The sequence below is a fragment of the Sycon ciliatum genome, chromosome 1, assembly GCF_964019385.1.
Source record: "Sycon ciliatum chromosome 1, ocSycCili1.1, whole genome shotgun sequence".
Lineage (NCBI taxonomy): Eukaryota > Metazoa > Porifera > Calcarea > Leucosolenida > Sycettidae > Sycon > Sycon ciliatum.
This window is the reverse complement of record NC_088643.1, coordinates 77,197,982-77,206,625: the sequence shown is the minus strand read 5'-3', so window position 1 is coordinate 77,206,625 and position 8,644 is coordinate 77,197,982. Positions and strand designations below refer to the sequence as shown.

At 49.0% G+C, this 8,644-nt stretch overlaps 1 protein-coding gene across 2 annotated transcripts in view; it reads right to left on the bottom strand.

Moving 5' to 3' along the window:
- Positions 1–7,636, bottom strand: part of LOC135805570 (uncharacterized) — a 19,291-nt gene extending 11,655 nt beyond the window's left edge. Inside the window, exon 1 of one of the 2 annotated variants that reach the window (XR_010551154.1) lies at positions 7,377–7,611. The gene's annotated coding sequence lies outside the window, so the exon portion shown is untranslated. Of the gene's footprint in view, positions 1–7,376 lie in introns of both variants that reach the window. The other variant, XM_065319624.1, reaches the window with a different exon arrangement.
- Positions 7,637–8,644: the final 1,008 nt, after the last annotated feature.

Below are 8,644 nucleotides of genomic sequence, written 5' to 3'. Positions count from 1 at the left end.
AAAACATGTGCATGACAATCAAAACTTTAGTTCATAAACGCACATCGATACATAACTCAAAACTCAAACTCTCAGACAGGTACATTCTACCAAGTAAAAGTAAATATAATAATAGATTACGCTTTGGTACTAGCTTATTTCATTTTTTCAAGCCCTGTTTCAACATGTGGCCAGCAGTCTTTGCCAGAATGGTACGGAACATCAACGGAATAGGGCCAGGCTGGTGCGTAACATGATGATGGCCCCGCACACCGAACAAGTTCGAGCATGAGAGCATGTATTTTCTCCTGCTGAATGGATGCCTGTGCAGCGGTCTCTAGCTGTCAACGCGTCTTGTCACGAAGGCGGTGAGTCTTCAAACGACGGGATATTTGCTCCGTCGTTTCTTGCTGTTGGCATAGCCTTTCGCAAGCACGGCGACTCTCGAGGCGGCGGGACCTCTCTTCTCCCTTCTTCTACTCTCTGTGTAGGCACTCCTGCCGACGCCGTCTGCTCAGAGCTTTAACACTGTCACCCCTGTCATTTTGCTCTTCCTCATAGTCCTCTTCTAATTATCTCAGCATTCTATTTATACAACAACTACGACCATTAAAACACTGCAATCTACCCGATCCTTACATTCCCAGCGCATTAGTACCACAACCCTAAACTTTCGACCGATAGTACGACACGTTCTATGGTCTTTTGAAATCAAACCGCGACCATTACAATAATGCGATCTAAACCATAATGAGCGTTAGCATGCTAACGCAAGTTAGCAGGCAGCCCAGCGAGCTGGCCCGACCTGCACGCATGCGCGAGTCACATGGTCATGCGTCCTCCAATATCCTGTACAATGTCTCTTGCATGTCATTGCTGTTTTCGACTTTCGAGCATGCAACTTGCGGAACATGCGTTCCCAAACAATTTCCTCCACAATTGTGCTCGCCCCGGTGTATCTTGCTAAGCTCAATGTTAAAAGTGCATTCTGCCGAATTCCCGTCCGCCCGGAGGATTGGTCCTTGTCGATCCGCTGGCAGGATCAATACTTTTATGAGAGTGCCCTGCCCTTCAGACTCTATTACGCTCCAGTCCAGCTATATGGAACTCTGTCGCATCCGCCAGTGAATGGATTATGTGCTAGCAGTTCGCACTCACACGCCTATTGCATTACGGGGAATACCTCAACTAACGTTACTTCCTCAGTGCATGCTCTGGACTTGTGTTAGCTTGCCAGCAATTCGCTATTCTGCTCCGAGCGTTTACATACTTCGATGTTTCTCTGGCCCCAGCAAAAGTGGAGGGTCCAGCTCAAGTCCTGACGTTATTGGCATCATCCCATTACGGGGAGTGCCTTGACTAACGTTTCTGTCTCCATGCATGCTCTGAACTTGTGTTAGCTCGCCAGCAACTCGCTACTCGGCGCCGCGCGTTTACATACCTCGGTGTTTCTCTGGCGTCAGTAAAAGTGCTTCCTCAATGCATGCTCTGGACCTGTGTTAGCTCGCCAGCAACTCGCTACTCGGCGCCGCGCGTTTACATACCTCGGTGTTTTCTCTGGCGTCAGCAAAAGTGGAGGGTCCAGCCCACGTCCTGATGTTTATCGGCGTCATCCTGGACACCCGCCGCGCTAACATCAGTATGCCTATGGACGAACTTGCCGAGCTTCGTGATCTCCTTCGGGCCACTCTTCACACAGCTTCAACTACCCAATGTCAACTCGAGTCTCTTCTGGGAAAGCTCCCGTTTGCTACAAGAGTGATAGCCCCTGGATGCAAATTGCAGATTGTGGTCACTTGCCAACTGGTACCGGAAGCCGTGTTACCTGATCAAGCTCTCCAAAGAGTGCCTCAAAGATCTTCGCTGATGGCCTGAGCTCCTGGATTAGCGGAACGGCCGGTCCTTCTTCCTACACCCTAAATGGACGCCGTCCCCCGACTTGCTGGTATTCACTGATGCAAGTGGTGCACTTGGCCGGTGCTCGTACAATTGCGACCGGGGATAGGGCGATGGACAGTCAATCAAGCAGAGCAGCAATCGCAAAGGGTTGTTTGCAATTGTGGCAGCCCGCAGCACCTGGGAAAACTAGCGGCATCAGCTGCGAATGCCAATCGATGGGCATTTACAGCAACTGCGAGGATATTGCTCATCAGTTGTGGCTTTGGCCTGGCGTTGTACACCGGCCACTCGTTTCGAATCAGCTGCCGGACTCGATATTCAGAGAGGCGGGAAGGTGGAAAGCGATGTCTGCCCGAGTAACATTCGGACGCCACCTGCAGCCAAAGTATGGGTGGCTGCGGCAATGGCCTCAGCCCATGATATCAAGTTCTGACAGTCTTTACCTAGCTTGCACCGCTTACAGATTGCACGGGTAGCTGCACTTTGTGATCCGCTCCGGGAGTGCCGATTTATGGAATATATGCTCTCAACTGGTTATGCATACCAATATATTTAGCATTTGGAGGCTCTACTCAGAGTCATTGGCGGCTCCATGCGGAGTCATTGGCGACTCCATGTGGAGTCATTGGCGGCTCCATGCGGAGTCATTGGCGGCTCCATGCGGAGTCATTGGCGGCTCCATGCGGAGTCAATTTGCGGCTCCATGCGGGGTCATTCGGCGGCTCCATGCGGGGTCATTCGGCGGCTCCATGCAGAGTCATTCGGCGGCTCCATGCGAAGTCATTCGGTGGCTCCATGCGGAGTCATTTGACGGCTCCAAGCGGAGTCATTTGCCGGCTCAGCTGCGAGCCATCTAGTAGCTCCAAGCAGAGCCATCATACCAGTTGCTCGAATCGGCACTCCCAGCTTAATCCAAAACTCGGTTGCTCTGTTGTGAGGTGGGGGGATGCTAACCTAGGAATGGGTTTGCTCCCCACACTGGAGCTAGTGCTATTCCGTCGACTTGACACTTGACGGACTCACGACTGCCATCCAGAGTCGCCACCACTATTTCTAAACCATACGGCTAATTATTTTAGTTAGCTATCCACTTACCGGTACAGTAAAACCTGTGACTACCGACCACCCCTTGGTGCCAGCAAAAGCGGTCTTTAGTAGCAGGTGGTCTTTAGTTAGAGGTTTGCACCGCGTGACCATATGTGGATCCCATTATATGATATGTATGTCAAAATGAAGCTAATACGATTCCCCAGGACTTGCGCAATGTCAGAAAGACGGAGAGATGGAGAGAGAGAGAGAGAAGATTAATATTTTGCAGACTTCAAATTCAGCTGCTACTTCTGAAGCCAGGAGTCAAACGTTCCCTGGGAAAGTTTCGTTTCGCGCTGGGCTTCAAATTTGTTCATGCGATCAATCATACCGACTGTCCTTGTTGTGACTTCTCGATTGCTTGAACGCGATCCTTCAGCATCAGGACCTTGTGGTGCTGCTTTGTTTCTGGATTCCTTGATGCCATCGTCAATCCGTCTGTATGACTGGTGTGACAGAGCCGCCCAGTCTTCGTTTCTCCTCCGAGTAGTAACATCGATCAGAGAGCGCTTTCGATGCGCTCTCCAAGACGTTTCCTATCATGTTTTTTCTTGACAGCGCTTGAAATTTTGACAGGTGTAGTGCAGTCCACACCGACTCCACAGCCCAAATTACCTGCATTCATTTGTTCAGCTGTAGTATCGAAAGATTCTTTTCAGGACCATGGAAAATCAGTAAAATTTCAAGAAGGAGCTTCGAGCAACATTTGATTTCCTACATTGCGGTCGCTAGTTACGGGTCAAAAATTGTGTTTGGGACAGGAAAAGGCGGTCGCTGGTTGTGTTCAGAAGGTAGTCGCTAGTCACAGTGCATTTTGAATGTGAGACCTTCCGTGCCTGGCGAAGTGGCCGGTAGTACCAGGCTGGTCGCTAGTGACGGTGGTCTTTAGTTACAGGCTTTACTGTATATCCCTACCGAAATTGTATTCTTGAACGCAATATTCTTCTTTCTTTTTCTTCTACTCCGTTCCATCAGCACTCGGCCGATGGCAGGAGATTGGTACCCACTGGGCTAGCATGCAGCAGCCAAAGCTGGGGCCTTTTCTTACTCCGTCAAACCCACTTCTTAAAACGAAACTGACTTGCATATTCACATTGCATGTTGTGAATGTCCCCATATTTGCCCCGACATCTTAGCTCGTACAGCGCTCCAGATACATCTATGCTACGGTGCGCACCGCATACTCGAATTACGGTACGGGACACATACGGGATACTGCACCAACCATGGCATGCCACGTGAACCACCCTACCAGGCACCGTGACACGCACCGAATTACAGCGGTGTGGATACTGGCTAGCGCCAGATGCTACTAAAGTACAACTGAATAGCGTCTTTTGCATAGCTACGGGAATAATCTCATATCCCAAGTATTGCAGCTCTGCTAATAGAATAATTCAGGTTACTCCCACTCCATTTCTCTAGTGCTTATTTTTCTGAAAAAATATCATCTTTGGCACCAGAATGCTGCCACCAAGAGTACATTAACCAGAGTGTGCAGCCCAAAGAGAATCATCCCACGGCAAAGTTTATTGTTTAGGGCATAGACTCACAGTAACAGGCTCACCTTTGCTGCATCTCACACCGCTTCACACGGTCATCTACTCTATCACCATGGTAATTTCTGGTGCACATTGCTGCTTGTTTAACAAAAACGTAGAAAACACACCGAATTTCCAGGTAATTACCATGGTGATACGGTACTTTAGCTTGAACCTATTGTATGACGGGTTTTCTACGATTCATAATGACCAAGGGAATAACTAACAGTTAGCGACGCAATTCCTCTGAGGTGTAAAGTGACTTCGGAATACATGTATGTTGCAGAAAACTGCGATGCATGCTGATTATTTACTGTGCCCTATTGTGCACCATATACCTGGTGGGTTACTCAGGGATGAAGTAGATGCACACAAGTGCCGTGCATCAGGGCACAGGTTAGGTTCGCAACTAGCTGCTACAGTGTACTTGTGGTCCGAACGTGCACTCTACTCAGCTCTGCATACGCAAAGAGTGCTGGTGCCGAAATGAACCAGAAGGGTGCTGAGTGGGACGCAACAACACTGACTCTGTATACCCATGTACACAGATATGATAGGGTATGCAGTACCTGCTCTAAGATTTAACACAAACCGGGTACACGTCTACCTGGCACGACTCCTGCAACACTGGGCCAGGGCCAGATGCGTTCAAGTGCGGCAACTGTGTGTCAGGGAGTCGTAAACTTACTTTCGACTTCCTGATGTACATGATTGTACATGTACATGTATGAACGTACTCGCACTGGGCACTCTGGCCGCACGCATCTGCACGCGTATGCAGCCTGTCAGTGGCGGTATACCCTCGAACGGTATAAAAAAGTATAGTACTCGACAGGACTTCCGACCGGGTCGCAGGTAACCCAGTGTTCTTTTTCCAAAAGGTCCAAGTACTCACAAACAGGGTCACTGACCTGGCTCTGGAGCAGACACTGGTAATCTAGGTCTAAGTTTGCTCGATTATGTTCTGACGCTTCATGTGCTTTCATAGCCAAGGTTTCTCACTTTCTTCGCAAGCTCTTTTAGTCTTGAGAGTTGACAACTGCTTATGGTTGTGTTGGCAGAAAACATGTCAGCTAATCTGACAACCGTCCAACCCCATTTCACTGGTAAGTAGTCAGCGAGTGGCTTTGATGGGGCCATACAGAACTAGAGGGGAAGTTACGCGGCATATTTGTGCTTCCTTTTGAAAACACGTTCTCGCTCGAAGGGTTTCTAAACTTTATCCCTGCGCTCATTGATGGAGTTCATCGATGGAGTTGCCAGCGGCACTCTACAGAAAAACAATGTTGTCAAGTTTTTTATGAAAAATTGTCAAACATTTTCAAATTGCTATAAGTTTGGTTAGGGCCGGGTTCCACTGCGGCTCCGCAGCTCCGCTGCTCCACGGTACTTGGCTGCATGCATCAGAGCGGCGCGGTTCCAGTGACACTCGCCATTCACGGTACCGCGATCGTGCTCGACGTTTTTTGATGACATTTAGCCTGCCTGCGCGCGCGTGAAATCCAAAAAAATCCTCGTGTTCTGGCCTGTGCAACGAATTAAAATTCCCCCGAATAAAACAATTAAGTGCGGGAAACAATGCAAGCCGTGACCGCGGCTTGCATTTTTTTTGTATCAAGCAGCGAAGCGAAAGCTGGTGATGAGCCGCGGCCTCGCTGGACCAGCTCGTAATGATGACGTTTCATGCCGTGGATGATGTGCGGCGGAGCGGCAGTGGAACCCAGCCCTTAGGTAGCCAGTGCAGGCTAATTTTTATTTTTCAAGGAAACCCTTCGAAAATGGTACCAATCGATTCAGCATGGCATTTTCATTCCTCCTGCAAAGTTTCAGCTGATTTGGAGTCATGACAAGGACGCTATGGCGATTTGAAGATCGAAAAACTTCACTTTTGTTTGTCAAGAAGAAAGACCATGATCGCACACAAATCATACAACCCGTGTGGCACAATGATTTTTGAACGAAGTTGATCCGGGGACCCCGTGCTTCGCGCATGCACGCATGCATACTGCACAGTACAGAGGCTTTTTTGAACGCAGATATGTAGTTCTTCGTCTTCTTCGAAATGTCTTCCAAATGCGTGGTGCTGGTGTTGTTCTCAGCTTCGTCAAGGCAGAATGCAGCTGCATGTGATGCTCCTGTGTGTTCATGCATGTTCTCTTTTCGCGTCTCGACATTGTAGCGTCCAGACTCAGCTCGACTGGAGAAGATTGAGGAGACTATGCTTTGATCCACATGAAAATCGATGAAATTTGGTAATTATCGTCGGGCGCTAAAAAGCGCTGGGGAGCATGGGGCTAAAACTTCGTAGCAGTCATCCCTACCATGACAGGCATCGACTGGTATATGTTCCATTCTGTTCCCAACCACTACGGGTCGTCTGCGAAGCTTTCTTCTTCGCCGATTCTCGGACAGATCGTACGTCTTCGCACTGTATCTCTCGTCTCCCTCAACGGATCAAAACACGGTTTTCGCCAGGACGAACACAAACCCCCAGATTTCGCGGCGGCAACATCTTCGAGTAGGGAAAAGCTAGCAGCTAACCAGGAATCACCAAAAAACACGTGTAATACTCAGTGTGATTTGCGACAGCTGTCATTGTGCCGTCGCACCATGCATGTACCATGCACGGGAATGGAACACGGATGAGTCGTTTTATTACGACAGCCTGCACTGGCTACCTTAGGCAAAGGAAATGTGTCATTAATTTGTTTATGCTGCATAGATGGAGAGCTGCACACTCTGGCTTATGGACTCTCGCCTACAGTGTAGTCGTACTGCTAGTGTACTGGCATTACAGAAGACACGAAAAACGAGAACATAATTATGGCGAGAAAGTAATTACTGGCTAAGAATTGCCCTAAGACTTACCGCTTCTCAGTGCTCCATACCAGGAAGTAGTACAATACCTACTCCCTGCTCCATACGAGTGTTCTCTCCTCATTCTCTGCATCCTTTACCCCAGGAGTCTCGTCCATTTAGCGGCTCAAATGCTTGAGCTCCGGATAGCGGAAAATAGCTCGTCGTCCATTAGCGGCTCTAATTGTACCTGGTCTGAAGTGTCGCAGTCTAGCAACTATGATTTTTTCCAGGAGGGTAAGGGTTGCGAACCCAAAGAGACCCTAAGCTTCGTCTATCAAACAAAACAATTGCCCTAAAAAATGGAAGAGGAAAAGAGTGAGCGAGCTGGTCTGAGCGCGCTACTTTTCAAAAAATAGAAGCTGAAAGCCATCAAAGTCAAAGCATTCTGGCTAGCGCGTTTGTGTATGTCACGAGCGCTAGTGCGCTAGTCGCAGCAAACGCTCGCAGGCCAGAGTTAGCGCTATTTGGGCTGTTTGCCGCACGCGGCAGCTGGATGGATCACGTGATCCAAGCTGACAAATAAGGTCCGATGGTTCAGCTACATTGAGCCACAAGCAATACTAATAGGGAGGTTTAGTCCCACGTAATCCGTGGGTACCTTACGTGTGTGTACCACGTGATACTCGACGGTACTCAGTCACAGTGACCGGTATACACGGGTGTTTCGCAGTGGCCACTCGTCAAGATGGCGGCAAATCCGAGAGTACAAAAATTTCGACTCTGCCTATGTGCGTGGCGGTCCTGGCGGATGCGAATCTCGCACGTGCATGCAAAGTCTAGCCTTCTGCAGATCTGGGTAGAGCAAGTGTGTTGGAACGACGACCTTTTCCGAGAGAGAATGGCTCTTTTCATCCCAACATTTTACTCGCCACGCTCTCCCTCCCAGCTTGTTGATACGAGTATCTGCTACCGAGTAGAAGTCTCCATCTTCACATCAGGCCAGGCAAAATCGCAACGTTGAAATACTTTGCTCACTTGGTTTTTTGGTCCTTTGAGGTGTTGATGTGGTTGTTGTGTACAACTCGAAGTGACAAACTTGAGACCCCCGCGCCACAAAAAACTAAGGCGCGCCACAAAGTTTCGTTTGGCTGTTCAATGAAAGGACGTATGGAAGCAGGGATAAAAACTATCGTGGCTGCCGGCAAAACTCCTAGTAGTGCAATAAACGGGGATGTGACTTTGGTAATTCCAAGGAGAATGTACGCACGGCCATTCCACAACGAAGACGAAACTACGAGCTCAAAAACACTCCGATTTTCAAACAAACGACGCAGGAA